Here is a 17,017-nt window from a genome sequence, read left to right as displayed (position 1 = left end):
TGTGTGTGTGTGTGTGTGTGTATGGGGTGGGGGGTGCTTCTCAGTGGAAGCTCCCAGATCTGCAGAATGGGCTTAAGAAAGGGGTTGAATAGGTCGTTGTCTATGAAGTGCTTGCACAGTGCTGAGTCTAGGCAATGGCTCTGACGTCTGTTTAAGTTAGATATGGTGGCGTAACCTGTGACCCGAGCTGAGGCAGAAGGATTGCTATGAACTCCAGGACAGACTAAGTCCCAGACTGACCTGAGCTATAAAGAAAGACCCTGTTTCAAAAGCAAAACCCAACTATTACAACAAAATACAGATGGCTAAGGAATACTGAGAGCAGAAGAAATGTCCTTTCCTGGGGAAGAGCATATAACATCGTCATCTAGTACCAAACTCTTAGCCCTGAGAGCAGACACATACATGTGACCTTTACAGACTAAGAAGGCTGTATTTATGATGTAAGAATATACATACATACATACATACATACATACATACATACATACATACATATGTTTAACAGCAATTAAAGCAAAATAGGCCATAAACTTGAAGGGGAGCAAGGAGATACACGGGAGGGTTTGGAGGGAGGAAAAGGAAGAGGAAAATGTAATTACATTTAAATCTCAGAAAAGTGGGAAAGCGTTTAAAAAACACAAATAATATGAACCAGCTGGAGAATAAATAAATATGTAAAAAGCATTTTTAATCCAAAAATGAAATAAAAGTGACACCATGCTCTCTTTTGGGTTTTCAAGTCTTTACAAGGAGTCTTGGTCAATGGAAACCTCATCTCTAGTGCCGGGCCACTGAGCATCATGGGTGACAATCACTGCCTGACTCTGTCTTCCTTAAATGAACCTCAGGGAAAGTGCACTGAACTATTTGGAGCATCCACCTCCTCACAGGAAAAGTAAGGTTCTAGTCAGCCCATCCCCTAGGCTGACCTGAGCAGTCAGAGTCTAGTGCCGCTCAGAAAACCTAGCAAGTCATAAATGGCTGCAGCCAACAGGCTCAGGCCCTCAAGGTGGTGGAGACCTGGCTGTGTGGTCCTCACAGTGGTGGAGATCTGGCTATGTGGTCCTCACAATGATGGAGACCTGGCTGTGCTGGTCCTCACCTCACAGTGGTGGATACCTGGCTATGTGGTCCTCACAGTGGTGGATACCTGGCTATGTGGTCCTCACAGTGGTGGAGACCTGGCTGTGTGGTCCTCACAGTGGTGGAGACCTGGCTGTGCTGGTCCTCACAGTGGAGGAGTGCTGATTATCATTTGCATGATGGCCCAGAGGCTATGTGGAGGTCCGTGGACCTTAGGAGAGTGGAAGGCTGGGGAGCTGAGATAAGATAACTTCTGTGTGCTCCTGAAGCCTGGAGCAGAGAGTTAAGCCAGGCTAGGATAGCCAAAGGTTTCCTCCGAGTTATACCATGAGGCAGCTGTTCAGAACAGTCTTTCCTCAGCTAGATCACAGCATGATTATCCAGTGCCAGTGGGCATCACTGACAGCCACTCTGGATATGGGGAGCAGGCAACCTTATTATCACCACCAGGTTACAGAGGAGCAAACAGGCATGGAAGTTCACTCTCTCAGCTAGGGCCAGCAGAGGTAAGCTAGATGAGATGGGGCTTGGGTGTAAACCCTGGAAAACGAAATTCTCATATCCTTCACAGGAGAGGTCTGAGCACAGACCATGAGTGGTGAATGGGCATTTAGGAGATTTGGAATACAGGTGCCCGAAGACTAAGGATTGGGCCTTTTTAATTTTAATTTTTTATTTTGTTAAACTGAATTACATAGGACCATTTTCATGTAAGTATGTGTTGGTCTTTGAGGATAACTCTCCAATTCCTCGTTACCTGCCCTCCTCCTGCCTTTCTAAGGTCTCATTAGTGCCCTTGGTTCCCTAGGTAATTCTACATCTACCTTCAAGTCAACTTGATCAACACACATGATCTTATAAAACCTAGGATGCACAAATGAGAGAAAGCATGTGATCTCCGTCTCTGTCACTCATTCACTGTGTGTGTGCACATGTACATATGAATATGTGCATGCACACAGAAGCCAGAGGTCAATGTCTGGTGACTTTCTCAGTCACTCTCCTCCTTGTTTGTTTCCTGAGACAGAGTCTTTCACTGAATGTAGAACTCGCCAAGGCTGCCTCATTGGTCCTAGCCATGAAGTTTAACAGTTTAAAACCTGTCCTGGTCAGAGAAGGATTATAGATTCACAATGAGACAGATTCAGATGGAATAAAATTCTAAACAGTTTATATTGTATGTAAAAAGCTACATAGAGAGAGAGAGAGAGAAAAGAAAGGATATAGATAGTCATAAAAATAAAATAGTCTTAAAAATAATATATGAAGAAAGTAATAGGCCACATAAAGATGGAAATTACACAGAAAGTCTGGATTTTGTTCTCTTTGGGATTTTTAACTGGAGAGAGACATTTGATTGTAAAGGCTACTAAGTTAAAACAATATATATATTTTAAAGGCATCTTGACTTCAAATTTGGGTCTAAGGATATGTTGTTTTGGAAAGGAGGCTCTGCTTTTGTTTCCACAGGAAGCAAGAGGCTGTGGATTTGTTCCAGGTTAAGATGAATCAAATTTGATCAAGCAAGACCTCCTGAACCTTGACAGATGGTATCTATCTGCAAAGATGATAGACGATCTTCCAAGAACTTGATCATTATCAACAATTTTCTCAGTATCCCTGTAAGATTGCTATTGCCACCAATCAGCAGGAAGTAGTATGAGAAGCTACGCCCAAACTCCCAAAATATTGTATATAAATGTTTATTTTTATTTAAAGGAGGTTGATTACAAATGCAATCTCTTCCTAAAGAAGGAAAGGGGATATTATAGATAAAATAGAATAAAAGGGTAGACTATTGAATCTACTTTGAAAGAGCAACAACTTGTTTAAAATATTTTACATTGCTATGGATTTTAGCTTATTGATACAAATTTAAAGTTAATTTTGTTATACAGTATATATATATATATATATATATATATATATATATATATATATATTTCTACTCTTGTTTAAGGTATTAATTATGTTTATGCAACTCATTTAAAATTATAATGTATAATTAAGAAATACAGATTAATAATTTGTCATCTATGATAGTCATACTTATAGTCATGTTAGTTAAGTTTTCTAGGTATACATAGATATATTTCAATTAGGTAGATTATCTTCAAACACTTCAAAGAACTACAGAATATAGCATTTAAAATGTTTTTAAAATTTAGACTTTTCTGGACAATGATACATGTCTGATCCTGGCAGCACCAATTTATTTCAAAGAGGAAGACACTCCATATGGAGTTTATCTTCTTGTCAAAACTGGCCATTTTGGGCAAGAAACTGGTGCCTAGACTGCTTGACAGTACGCTGTATAGACTGGACCTGCAGGACCCATGGAAAAGTGGACCACTAAATTTTGCCAAATCTAGGTGAGATGGTCTTTCAGATTCCTGTTTCACAGAAGATACTGCGAGACATTCTACAAGACACAGAGGAAAGAGACTGATAAACTTTGCCAAAATAGGCAAACAGTTCTTCAAATTTCCTGCTTCACTAAAACGTCTGCCAGAAACTCTAGGCCTGTAGGCTGAATATAGATGCCCCAACGTCACAGAGGAACTATGAATAACTCTCTGGGCAGCCAGATGTCTCTGTCATTTCTAGAATTTTGGAAGTTGCTTATAATGCACTTCCTGTTTCCTCAGGTAATATTATATCCTTCTGGGGTCTTTGATGGAGCTGAAGACTGGATAACTATAATTATAGTTTTCCTTAGTTATGATAAAAGATAAATTAGATATAAAACTTTAGACTTATAAAAATAGGATAGATGATAGAATGTTTTCTTTAATTTTGCTAAATACTAGATACTATAACTGTAATTCTTGCTTGATAACTGTTTTGTTATATATAATTTTACTATGTTAAAGTTAAAAACTTTCCTTTTTGATTAGAAAGAAAAGAGGAAGTGCTGTGGGATATCTTTCTGTATGCTGTGAATATATGCTGTCCCCATTGTTCACTAAATAAAGCTGTTTTGGCCTATGGCAAGAAAACTTAGAGCTAGGTGGGAAATCCAAGTAGAGACACAGGGAGGAGAAGGGTGGGAGAGATGCTAGCCTCCTGCTCAAGGAGCAACAAGATTCCAGCAGACCAGTAACACCACAGTCACGTGGCAACACATAGATTAATGAAAATGGGTTGAGTTAAGTTATAAGAGCTAGATAACAAGAAGCCTGACCCATAGGCCATACAGTATGTAAATAATATAAGCGTCTGTGTGTTTACATTGGACCAAGAAGCTGTGGGATGTGGGTGGAAGAGATTTGTCCCAACCACGGGGGTTGGACAGGACTGGAGAAACTTCTGGCTACAGGCAAGAGTTGAGTAGATTCTATAAAGCACTTAAATGTAAAAATTATCATGAAAAATCATTGCTATATAAGTAGAGGTAGTGGTGCATGGCTATAATCCTTGCACTCAGGAGGCAAGTTCCAGGCCAGCCAGAGGGACTTAAGATGACCCCATCTGAAAGATAGAAAGAAAGAAGAAGGAAAAATGGAAGGAAGGAAGAAGGAAGGAAAAAGAAAGGGAAGGAAGGAAAGAAGGTGGGACGGAAAAGGAAAGGAAGAGAACAATTGATGTGCCAAGTAGAAACATGTAAATTATCAGTGATCTTTAAGAGTTAGAGTTATATGGTGGCCCAGAGCTGTTAACCAAGCTACTATGGAGACTGAGTCAGAAATACTGAAAGTGCAAGGCCTACAGGGGTGCAGGACCAGCTCAGTGCCAGCCTGGGCAACTTAGTGAGAGTCTATCTAAAAATAGAAAGAAAGGAGGGAGGAAGGGAGGGAGGGAGGGAGGGAGGAGGAAGGAAGGAAGGAAGGAAGGAAGGAAGGAAGGAAGGAAGGAAGGAAGGAAGGAAGGGTAAAGCTTTATAAGCACAAAGTGTCAATTAAAAACCAAGATGAGCAGGTCCCAAATGTGACTTCTCAATCTTTGGGTATTTTCCTTCTTAGGCATTTCAGTTCTCTGCTATTTTTAACCATAACTGTTTCACTTAAATTTCATACACGATCAAAATACGCTATGTGCATACATGAAATCCTCAGTGAACTAATGAAAATATTATAGTACTAAACATATCCTACACTCTAGCTTCTTTGGTGCAGCTGAAAGGAAACTGTAGTGTGTAAATGTTTCTTGTCTATGACATCAAATGATCTCCTGAAATAATATGTTAATTATAAACTAAGTTGTGGTGGGTGCATAACTAACGCCTAAAAAAGCCACTATGTACAGTTTCCTCAATATCACTGCTCTTCAAAGAGCTTGTAAGAATCAGAAGTCACACACACACACACACACACACACACACACACACACACACACGCACTGTAATCTATACCTTTCATTTTGAAATAACTGTCATGTGTTCCTTATTTGTCCTACCTTCTCTCCTCGTGCCTTAACATGGTGTCATTTGCAGTCAAGACGGTGAGAAGATCGAGAGTCCAATTTTGTTCTGTAACATACATATTTAGCTTGTTCACACAGTCCAAGGTTTTCTTTAATAGTTTGCCAATTAAGGGATGTCCCTAAGTAGCATTTTTATTAGGTCTTGAGAATTTAATACGACTTGGGTCTTATTCCCTCCCCCTAATCCCCCCAGATCCACTCTCCCATCCCTTCCCCACCCACCCCACTTCATGTCCTCTTTTTTCCTATTTTGTCCTTAACCATGAAGTCCTGTTTGTGCCATCCATGTACTCTTGGGTGTGGGGCCATCCGCTGCAGCAGAGTGGACCTACTCTGGGCCACACCCTTAAAGAAAACTGACTCTCCCTCTCTTCGAGTCTCTAGTTGCCAATAACTTCTCGTCTAAGGGTGAGTCTTTGTCCCCATACATTTATCCCAAAGGTAAACTGTATCTTGTAAAATGACCAAATGGCAAAGCAGAACAGTTCCAACCCCACAGCTTCCTTCTGCTTGCTTGCTCAAGGTCACATTGTTCTTCCTCTTAAATTCAATCCCTCAGCTATTTTGGGTACGAAAAATTTTTTCTAAGGCATTACATGAGAGTGAACAGTGTGAGTTCTGTTTGTGGCAGACTGCACCTTACTCTGACTCCTTCTTTGTCTGTGCTTTCTCTCTCTCTCTCTCTCTCTCTCTCTCTCTCTCTCTGTGTGTGTGTGTGTGTGTGTGTGTGTGTGTGTATGTGTGCTCGTGTAACAATAATAATTGAAGGAGAGGTCATGAGTTTGAGAGAGGGTGTAACAGGGACAAAGGAAGAAGAGTTGGGCAGAGAGATAGAAATTACGTCAATGTAGTATGAACCTAGGAATTGTCAAGTAGTATTCTTTTTAAGACCAAAAAAAAAAAAATTATCTAGTTTCAAAGTGTGTTTATACTACTGACACATGGCAGTGCTGTATCAGCCAATAAGCAGACACATACATCAGCCTGAGTGAAACCAAATATTTAGCCAAGAGGTACATGGCACTGGCTTGGGAGTTCTTGGGGCCAGCCAGGTTGCTTGAATGAAATGCATGAACCTTATGGATATGGGGTTGTGGGTGAGATGTCTGCTTTTGGGGTCTCTTGGGAACTGCTTCCAAGGAGAAGAATTTGGAAGCCTGTAAATGGCCCATCATCATGAAAACACGTGAGTAATAAAACCTCCTGGGAGCAGTGAAAAGTGTCGCCACCTTCCGAGCCAGCATAACCTTTTCTTCTCCCGGTCCACCCCTGCCTGTGTGTCCTTGAATAACAGTGTGAACTGGCAACCATGATCTGTATTACCACGGTACAAAACAGTTCTGCATAGTTCCACATCATTTTCAGGACCATGATTGCTAGAGATTTTCACAGTTAACATGCGGCTGCATGGCTGGGCCTGGAGTTCAGTGGTAGAGCACTTTGTCTAGCATGTGTGGAATCCTGAGTTCCATCCCCAGCACTAGAGTGGGGAAGGGATTAGAAAAATGGTGAAAGCCTGGTTTCTGGAGCCAGAATGCTTGGGTTTGAATCCCACCTGTGCCACACACCTGCTGTGTTACCTGTACTAGCCACTTAAGCTCTGTGTGTCTTCTTTTCTTCATTTATAAAACAGAGCGATACCAGAGCTTGCCTGTCCGAGGGCAGTACAAGGAATTACATGGTTTAATATATTAAAGCTCTTATAATGGAGCCCAACAAATAATAATTGCTGACTGTATTGTATGGATCATTATTAAATAGTGATATTTTTTCCCAGGCTGAGTTTTCATTGGCTCTTTCTAGCTTCTGGGACAACAGTGGTTTATATTTTGATTCTCAGATTGCCACAGTGAGCTGGGGAGGTAATTCAGTTGGTAAATAGTTGCTATGCAAGTATGAGGACCTAAGTTCAATCCCCCAAACCCAAGTTAAAGAGCTGGGAGTTAACAGCCAAGCATGGTGACTCACATCTCTAATCTCAGCACTTGGGAGGTCTGTGGCCAGTCTGGGTGGGCTAAGTAGCAAATTCTAGGTCAGCCTTTGATTCAGGGTGAGATCCTGCCTTAACAAGCAAAAAACAGGGTGTGGTTGTGCACACTTATAACTTTAGTACTAGCGAGGAAGAGGTAGGTAGATCCCTGAGGCTTGACAGTCAGTTGGCCTAGCCTAGTTCAGGCCAGTGAGAAACCCTGACCAAAAAAAAGTCAAACAGATAGATGGCTCCTCTAACCTTTAAACACACACACATACACACACACACACACACACACACACACACACACACACACACACACACACAGAAATTCTAACCACAGTGATGCAGCATCCAGGGACGTGGCTCTGTCCCTGAAGTCCCTCTGACCCCTTTGGTTACCCATGTCATCTTCACTCAGCAGCAATGCAAAGCAGAGTCTGCAGGCAGCAGCTTCAGGGACACCAAGACACTTTCATTGTGGAACTCTGTGCCGACTGGTGGCATAGAAGCACATAAACTAAAGACCTACTGTGTGTCAGCAAAAGACTGTGTTCAGAATACATTTCATTTGATTCACAATCTACTTTGTAAAAGTTTCAAAGACTCTGAATCGGAAGACTTCACACACACACACACACACACACACACACACAAATGTATATCAAAGATTTGCCTCAGTTCATCACAGAAGGGCCAGTCTTTAGCTGGCCTGAAAAGTCCCTGTGGCTGTTCCCACAGCTGGGAACAACGCTCATTACTCAGCAGTGTTTCTAATCACCAGCATTTCTCTGTAGAGTGACCTGCCCTGTCCATAAGCACTTTTGAATTGAGGCCCCTGAAATGCATTGTCCCCTTTCCTAAGGACATCTGTTGGGAGTTGTTGATCTGGTTGGAAGTCTGTGGGAAATGGATGGAGAAAGAACTTTCCCCTCCCTTTAGTTTAAGACTTAAGCAATCGCCACGATTGCCACCTTCATGTTGGCGCTGCCTGTTTCCCATAATGTAGGTCAAGTGATTCTAAGATGAGAGATAAAGTAAGACGAAACACTCCTGGGACTTCCTGTAGGCCCAGACTGGACTTAACTCTTGGTCTAGCAGGAATAGATTCTAGACACCCACTTCCCTTGTTTGTAACACTGAAGAGATGCTAACTGCTGGGTTGACTAAATGGGTCCATGGGTAAAGGCTTGTATCACCAAGCCTGACAACCTGAGCTCCATCCCTGGGACCCACAAGTTGGAAGGAGAGAACCAGTTCCTACAAGTTGTCCTCTGATCTCCACATAGCACAGTGGCACAACTACCTCTGCCCCATGACAAACACGCCACTAACTGTAGCTTAGTGAGTATCCCTTGGAATCAGCTACTGCTTCATGTCTACTTCATAATGAAAATAAATGATCCTTTTCCTGTGGTGTAAGCTTTCAGAATAACGCTCCCATAATCTTTCATATTCCTACATTAACATGAGCCATTGGGATGCTAAGAGAAGGTGCACCAGGCCACTGCGCACACAGTGGGGATGGGCTAGAGTCAACACTCACGCCTGACTGTCCCTTTCTGAAGAACACTCTCATTAAGTACCTGGGCAGGGCAGGAGGGACACACCTGCACAAAGTGACACCAACGGTGCCATCTTCCCTCACAAAGGGCTGACTCTGGATTATGGGTCCTGATGCTGATCATGTCTGCAGTGTAATATTGAATCAACTCCCATGCCTGCTGCTCAGAAGGGGAAATGCACTGGTTTGTGCCCATTTCTGGGTGAGGAAGCTACTTGTAGCCCTGCCACAAAACAAGCAGCCAAAGTGGCCCAGCTAGATGCTGTTTTTAAGACAAGGTCTTCTATAGCCCAGGCTAGCCTCAAACTTGCTATATGTACCTGAGGATGACCTTGAACTTCTGATCTTCCTGCCTCTGTCTGCCGGGATTGCAGGCAGACACCAGTAGGCTTGTTTTATGAAGTGTTGGAGATGGAACCCAGCTAGGTAAACACACTATCAATTGAACCACTTCCCTTGCCTGGCTGGATTTGAACAAAGGAATGGTGCTATGGTTTGTATCTGGAATGGTCCACAATGGCTATATTAAAGACTTAACACTCTACCCCTATAGCACTCTCATCCAGAGGCAGATGAACCTAGAGGGAGATCTTCAGTCATGGGGGTCATGCCCTAGAAGGGGTTCAAGACACTGCCTCCTTCCTTTCTCCCTTTTGTTCATGCTACAAGGCTAACCATCCACTCTACCATGTACTTCCTTCTCAATGGGATACCCCACACCCAGAGCAATGGGGCCATTCTGCTATGATCAGAAATTTCCAAAACTGTGAGTCCTTTCCTCTCTATAAGGTGATTATCTCCAGTGTTTCATTATAGTAATTGAGAGTTGGCAAAGACAAATAGATACAAAGAATACAGTCCAGTCCTGGCACCTCTCATGAGCTTTGAAATCCTCCCGCCCTTCCCTGGTTAAAATGAATTAATCACTGGTTACCTCCCAATTACGTCACTCTCTGGAATTCCTTGTTTTTCTTGTGTAGTGCCATACACCCGTCAATCACCAGGCACTTCTCTAAGTCCCTACAGCCATTCAGTACCCCTCACATTCCAATCCAAAGATTTTCATGTTTGTCCCAGTAGTCCCTCTTCTGTACATTAAAGGGGGGGAGGGGAGGGGGAAACCAGCTCAGCTTCACTCCACTGGCCTCCAGATTGCCACTCACCAGAGATGCACATCCTCAGATGTAACAGAAACTGTATCAGAACACAGCCATATTTCCATGTTCCATATAGCACAGGTATACACAGGGTATTACAACAACCATCTAAGCAACACTGCACATGGTTCCTGTTCCTGATGTCCCCAGAACTGATGGAGATGGGTGTGCTGCATGACCAACTTGGACATGCAGAATTCCAGACATGTCCAGCTGAGTGAAAGGAGAAGCCTTTAGAAAGAGATGAACTGACAAAAAAAATACAAAACAAAAACAAAACTGCAGATCTCCACCAGTCAGGACTTTCAGCCCTGTGTCCCCTGGAGTGTCGTCTGAGTAATCCAGGAAGTGTCTGTTGTTTATTGGTAGATGTGCAGCTTTTGGCCTCTAGGTCTCTTAAGCCTCTCTAAGCATGTAAAACATCATTATCCTCTGCCATCGCCCTGCTTCAGAAACTGGGCATCAGTCCGTCATCCCACATCAAGATATGGCAAGGCAGAGAGTGATGAATGCCTGCTCAGGCCCATAGACTGAGGTGCATCATTCCACTTCTGTTAATCTAATCTACACCATCCCTCACAGACATGTCAGACATTGGCTTCCGTGGTGATTCTAAATGCTGACAACAGGATGACAATCAAGATGGACCATCACAATGAGACAGGGTCTCTTCCTGGCCTGGAGCTGGCAAAGTAGGATATAGGTCACATGGCCTGTGAGCCCCAGGGATCTGGCTGTCTGTACCACCTTGGTGCTAGGATTACAAATATATACCATCATGCCTGGCAGGTTCAATGCTTACTAGGCAAATACTCTACCGAGGTATCTTCCCAGACCCAGACCTTTTCTTCTTATTGGTCATGTTCATTTTTTCACATGTTCCTACTATTACATAAGGAAAATTTGGAGTAGAGCTGTTTTAGTGAAGGAGCAAATCAATATGGCCCAAATCATTGTGGCCCATTTTCTGTGTGAGGTGTTCTTGGAACTCATCCATGAATCACAGACAAGTAAGTAGGAGGCAGGGGGTCCCTGTCTTCCCTAAGTATCACATGGTGCTTTTTAGCTTTGGACTCTTCATTTTAGGGTTGACAAGTTATGGGCTGTCTTCTATGTGACTGAATTCAAGTAAATGGAAAGAGGGGTGCTCTTGAACCCCGGGAGGAAAAAGAATGTGCGGTATGTGCTAGACAAGCTGGCAAGATGGCACTTTCCTGAATAACTCAGCCAATGAGACAGTCAAGGGGCAGGGAATTGTGACCGGAATATAAGAAGCACTGTTTTGTACCAAATTGATGCTCCAGCCAATTTTGGCTTTCTCTTTTTCTGACTTTGCAAGGCTGCAAAATAAACCATTTTACTTTCACTACTGTGGGTCTCCAGAACACTTATTACAGAGTAGGGATCATTATTTCTCACACTAAGTGTTCACAGGGAAGGGGCTCCAGGTCACTCACAGACCATAAAGTCCCAAGATGTCCATGTCTGTCATAGACAATGTTATATACTCCAGGCACATCCTCCTGTGTATTTTAACTCATCTCTCTATTTATAACATCCAAGAAATGTAAATGCTTTGTAAATTATTGTTCCACCGCGTATTGTCTAAAGAATATCAGCAAGAGACAAAGCCTGAATGAAACACATCTAATCTCTTTCCAATATTTTCAGTCTCAAGTCATGATATGGATAATGAGCTGCACTGACTCATCTTGATACCTGGTCACTGTGAAATTCTGCCATGTCCCTCCCTCAGGCACCTGTGAAGCAACACAAAGCTAGCTAGTGTGGGAATGGTGAGGTAGTCAGGAACTGAGGCTATTAAAGTCGACCACATCCAAAGAGTCAGATGAGCTGTTTCACACCTGAGGTGTCAGGATGAGGCAAGTCTTTGTTTCAAAACATAGATTTCAGGGCATGCAAGATGGCTCAGCAAGCAAAGGTGCTTGCAGCCAAACCTGATTACCTGAATTCTATCCCAGGGGCCCACATGGTGGAAGGAGAGAACTGACTCCCCAAGTTGTCCTCTGACTCCCACATGCATTTCAGGGCTAGCTTGTGCATTATCACACACACACACACACACACACACACACACACACACACACACACACACTTTAAAACTTTTAAAAATAGAGTTCATTACTTAGAACAATTTTAGGTTCATAGAAAGATGAAGAAGGCTGTAGAGAGGGTCCCATATATGCCACATACAATTTCCCATCACTAACACCTTGTTGAAACCCAGCACAAAACAATTCATCTCAGTCATGACAAAAATTTTAGAAACAAGACTATGTATGAATGCTCAGGACACAGATTTGACTGGAAAGGAGAAGGCTTTTGGGAAAGGGAATCGTCAGGAATCATGGGAAATTCAGGCCACTCTCTGTTGGAGAAAAGAGACAGGTTGGGGCGTGTTGTTTGTGAGGACAGCATCCCTCCCCTCTACATGTACTGATTTCTTCCTCCCTCGAGGTTAAAGGGGATTTTTCCATGTACGATGCGGGTCAGTGGTCGGCCAGTCTGTCCCTGGACACCTCCTGACACCCCTAGGGAATTTTTTTCTTTGCTAACACAGCAGGCACTTTACCAACAACGCTATCACTCCACCCTAAGGTTTCCTTCCTGTTTACTTAATGCCCTTTCTCTGCTCCAGGATCCCAGGACATGTTAAGCTGAGTCATAGTGAACCCCTACATGTCTCTTGTCTACGACAATTTCTCAGACTTTTCTTTGTTTTTCATATTCTGGATGCTTTGAAGGATGGCTACCCAGGTGTTCTGTGGAATGTGCTTTTGTCAGAACCATATGATTTTTTTTTCTTGTGATGAGATTAGAGTTCTGGGTTTGGGAGGAAAAAGAGGGGAAAAAAACTCATAAAAGTAAGATATTCTTATCATCTAATTGTATTATAAAGCAGCTGGGGAGATGACTCAATTGGCAATATGCTCACATCAAAGAGTTGGGTGTGGGGGTATACACTGATAATCCCAGCGTGGGAAGAGGTGGGGGCAGGCAAATCCCTAGGGCTCCCTGGCCAGTCTGTCTAGCCTAACTGGCAAACCCCAGGCTGTTGAGAGGCCCTGCCTCAAAAATTAAGGTAAATGATCCCCGAAGAATAACACCAGAGGTCTTCTGGTGTCCACATGCATGCATGTTTAGGTATGTGCACCCACACACAGGTACACATGCGCATACAAATTGCAGCATTAACGTGATTGGGACTGCTGATTTAATCTTTTTATGTATGTAGTGTATTCATGTCTGTGCACATGTGTATACAAATGAGTTAGCCTGTGTGTGCATGTGTGGGAGGCAGAGGTAAATGCTGGGCCTCCTCCTCTACACTCTCCACCTTATATTCTGAGACAAGGTCTCTCACTGAACCTAGAGCTTGCTCTTTTGGTTAATGTGGCTGGCTAGTGATCCCCCATGATCTACCTGTGTGATCTACCTGATTCCTAACTCTGGGCAGTAGCTGCCCAGCACCATGCCCAAATGTGTGCTGGGATTTAAACTCAGGTCTTCATGTTTATGCAACAAGCACTCTACCCACTGAGCTGCCCTCTCAGCCCCTGTTGATCTGATCTTGGTCACTGAATGAAGCAATATGTGCCAGGGCTCCACAACACCATTTTGACAGGGACCTCCATGGAGACAACGGTCATACACAGGTACAAGGCTGCAGCTCGCCACCTGTCTCCCATTAAAAGCCTAGTGTGTGTTCTCTCCTGACCCCTCACTCTCATAAGCAATATTATCAGTCTCAAAATCTAGGTGCACCAGAGTGCCAGGGTACCTTCTCCACAATGTCCCCCAAAAATGAACTAGAGGAGGGAATGAGGCTGCTGGGGGTCCCACAAAGGAACAGAAGATAAACCAGGGCCCTCAGATGTGTTATTCATTAAAAGCTTGCTGTGAGCTTTCTCCACCACCACCCCCACTCCACCTGTGTTCTCTTAGCAGTTTTGAGGGCCAGTCTCATTGCAAGGCTGCTTGTTTCTCGGTGGTGGGATTATCAGAGGAATGTGACAGCCCCTGGATGAACCAGTTCTACAAGGCCAGGCTGTGGACACAGAGGAAAAAGGTGTCTGGAAGCTGTTTTATCCTTGAATCTACCAATGCCTTCCATTGTAACTCAAGTTGCCTTATTCAAATTTGTGCAACCTGGCCCCTCTGATACAAGCCCAATGGGAGTGAGGACCTTGTAGTAGAATCCAGCCTTCCGGGATCCTGCTGGAGGTACACTGGGAACCCTGTGTTCTGTTGAATAATTACCCAACTCCCAGAGCCAATCTCCACTTCAGACATGAGAACTCAGTCTTACTTCCAAGGCTCAGGGATGAGCAAAGCCTGTTTGATGGCCCATCCCCAAGAAGTTCTCAATGGATGAGATCAAGAAGCAGTGTCTGAGTAGTCATTGCTACACCTTAGCATCCCTTGACCTCTGCTGATATTTATTTGCCAGCATCTGTTGAGTCTGTATGCCAAATACCATGCTAGATACCGGGATTGTACAAGTCAGGAAGGTGTTACCTCTACATGTATTCACTGACTCCACTTGCAATAAAAAAAAATAGTACCAATCCATCAAGTGGATTGAACAATAGAAATCCACTCTTGCATAGTTCCAGACAACAGAAGTCTGAGTCGAGGGTGCCAATGTGGTTAAGTTTTGGCATGAGATCTCTTCTTAGCCCGAAGAGGACAACCTCCTCAAATGGAAGGAGGAGACGGGGAGAGAAAGAAAGAGAGAGAGAGAGAGTTCTCTGGCACACTTTGTGAGCGTAAGGTGGGGAGGCACTCTTGCCCACCCTGAAGTGCCACACACCACCACTGTACTGAAACTACATCTTCACATCCAACCATGTGGTGGCCAAGTCCTGCTTCTGGTACTTTGTGTTGCAGCCAAAGAAAATGAAGGATTTATCAGGGGAGATAGTGTACAGCAGACAGGTATTTGAGAAGTCACCACTGCACGTGAAGAACTTGCATAACATGTACCAAGTGTTCCGGGACCTGACCACTTCTGAAGCCGTCACCCAGTGTTACCGAGAGGTGGGTGCCTACACCATGCCCGTGCACACTCCATCCAGATCATGAAAGTGGAAGAGACTGAGGTCGGCAAGTGCTGCCAGCTGGTGGGCAAAAGGATCCACGACTCCAAGATCAAGTTCCCGTGGCCTCACCCTGTGGTGCAGCACCAGCACACGCCTCCCATCACCACCAAGAGACCCAACCTCTTCTAGACCCAGAGACCCACCAAATATCACTCCAGAGAGTCAAAAAAGAGGGGACACAAAGACTATCATGGGGCCCCCATTATCTCATCTAAAGTTAGCCTCCTCCCAGAACTCTGTCTTCTTGGGTCATCCAACTGGGTCTTGGGCTGCAGCAGGGAATTTCCAGGAATGCAAGGGTGTTCCACCACTCCGGCTGTTGTGGTTTGAACATGAAATGTCTCCCAGTTGCTTATGAAGTTTGGACACTTGATCCCCAACTTCATGGCACTGTTTTAGGATGTAGCGACTTGATGGAGAAAATGGGTCAGTAGGGGTGGGCAGGCTCTGAGATTCTGTCATCTGGCTCTACTTCCTGTCTAGAAGAGGGACACATGTGACCTGCCAACTCTAGCCCTTGCTGCCCTGCCCTTCTTCACTCACTGGTACATTTTTCTGCACTGTCAATCTCTGTTCATTTCCACTCAGGATGGTGAAAAGTGATGAGAAGTCATTAATATCTTCTGTACATCACACAAGAGGTGGGCCAGCCTTCACCTGCCTGGATCCCAGCTTCCTCCAGCTCTTCACCTCCTTGAGTATTTGAGAATCTGGCTCCTTCCCATGAAGTACAAGTCCCTCTTCTCTTGACCTCCTTACGCCCAGGCTTTGTGAATTCCCTCCATTGACTTCAGTGCCTGCCTCACAGCCACAGCCTGTGTGCCTAAGAGAGGACTTTCTTAGAAAGCAGGTTAGATCAATGAATGAAGCCTGGTTTGGCACTGGTGGAGCAGTGAGAATCAGAAGTCAAGGCTGCGGTCCACTGCCCTGGCATCATCGAGACGTTTCCGAAGTCAAAGAATACCAAGAGAACCAACCTTCAAGTACAGAGGATGATGGATTGTAGCACAAATCTTAAAAGGCCTTATTAATAAAAACAAACCTGAAGCCAGGTACTGGGGTGAGTGTTGGAAGATCAGAGAAGCAGAATAAGCCACAGCCACCTCACCTTGCCAATTTCTCAGCTGATCCTGTTTCCTCAGACTGGAAGCCTCTGTGTTCTCATCCAAATGGATCTCAGCTGAACTGCTACTCAAAAGCCTAAAAGCTTAACCAGCTCTAGCTCCTGGTTTACATGCCTTATATACCTTTCTGCTTTCTGCTGTCACCTCATGGGATTAAAGGTGTGTGTCACCATGCCTGGCTGTTTCCAGTGTGGCTTTGAACTCACAGAGGTCCAAATGGATCGCTGCCTCTGGAATGCTAGGATTAAAGGCATGTGTGCCACCATTTTCTGGCCTCTATATCTAGTGGCTGTTCTGTTCTCTGACCCCAGATAAATTTATTAGGGTGCACAATATTTTGGAGAACACAATACCACCACAATGATTGTTTTGACTGATATGCTGGCTACAGTCTCTGTAGTAAATAAAATCAAGTTGGATGAATCAAGGGCAGTTTGATGAAGAACACAGGAGGAAGACACAGGAAAAGGAGGGAGAGATGGAAGAAAGAAGAGGAGAGGTGGGGGGAGGAGGAGGGAGGGACAGGAGGAGGACGGGCAGGAAGATGTAGGAAGAGTCTGGGTAAAGCA

General features: G+C 44.1%; 1 protein-coding gene and 1 pseudogene across 1 annotated transcript in view; one reads left to right on the top strand and one right to left on the bottom strand.

Annotated features, from left to right (window-relative positions):
- Positions 1 to 17,017, bottom strand: part of Hsd17b2 (hydroxysteroid 17-beta dehydrogenase 2) — a 55,822-nt gene that overhangs the window by 24,797 nt on the left and 14,008 nt on the right. The window lies entirely within an intron of this gene.
- LOC118583821 lies at positions 14,925 to 15,453 on the top strand (annotated as a pseudogene).

Source organism: Onychomys torridus, chromosome 5 (assembly GCF_903995425.1).
Source record: "Onychomys torridus chromosome 5, mOncTor1.1, whole genome shotgun sequence".
Classification (NCBI taxonomy): Eukaryota; Metazoa; Chordata; class Mammalia; order Rodentia; family Cricetidae; genus Onychomys; species Onychomys torridus.
Note: the sequence above shows the minus strand (reverse complement) of the source record. Positions and strands in the feature narration are given on the sequence as shown.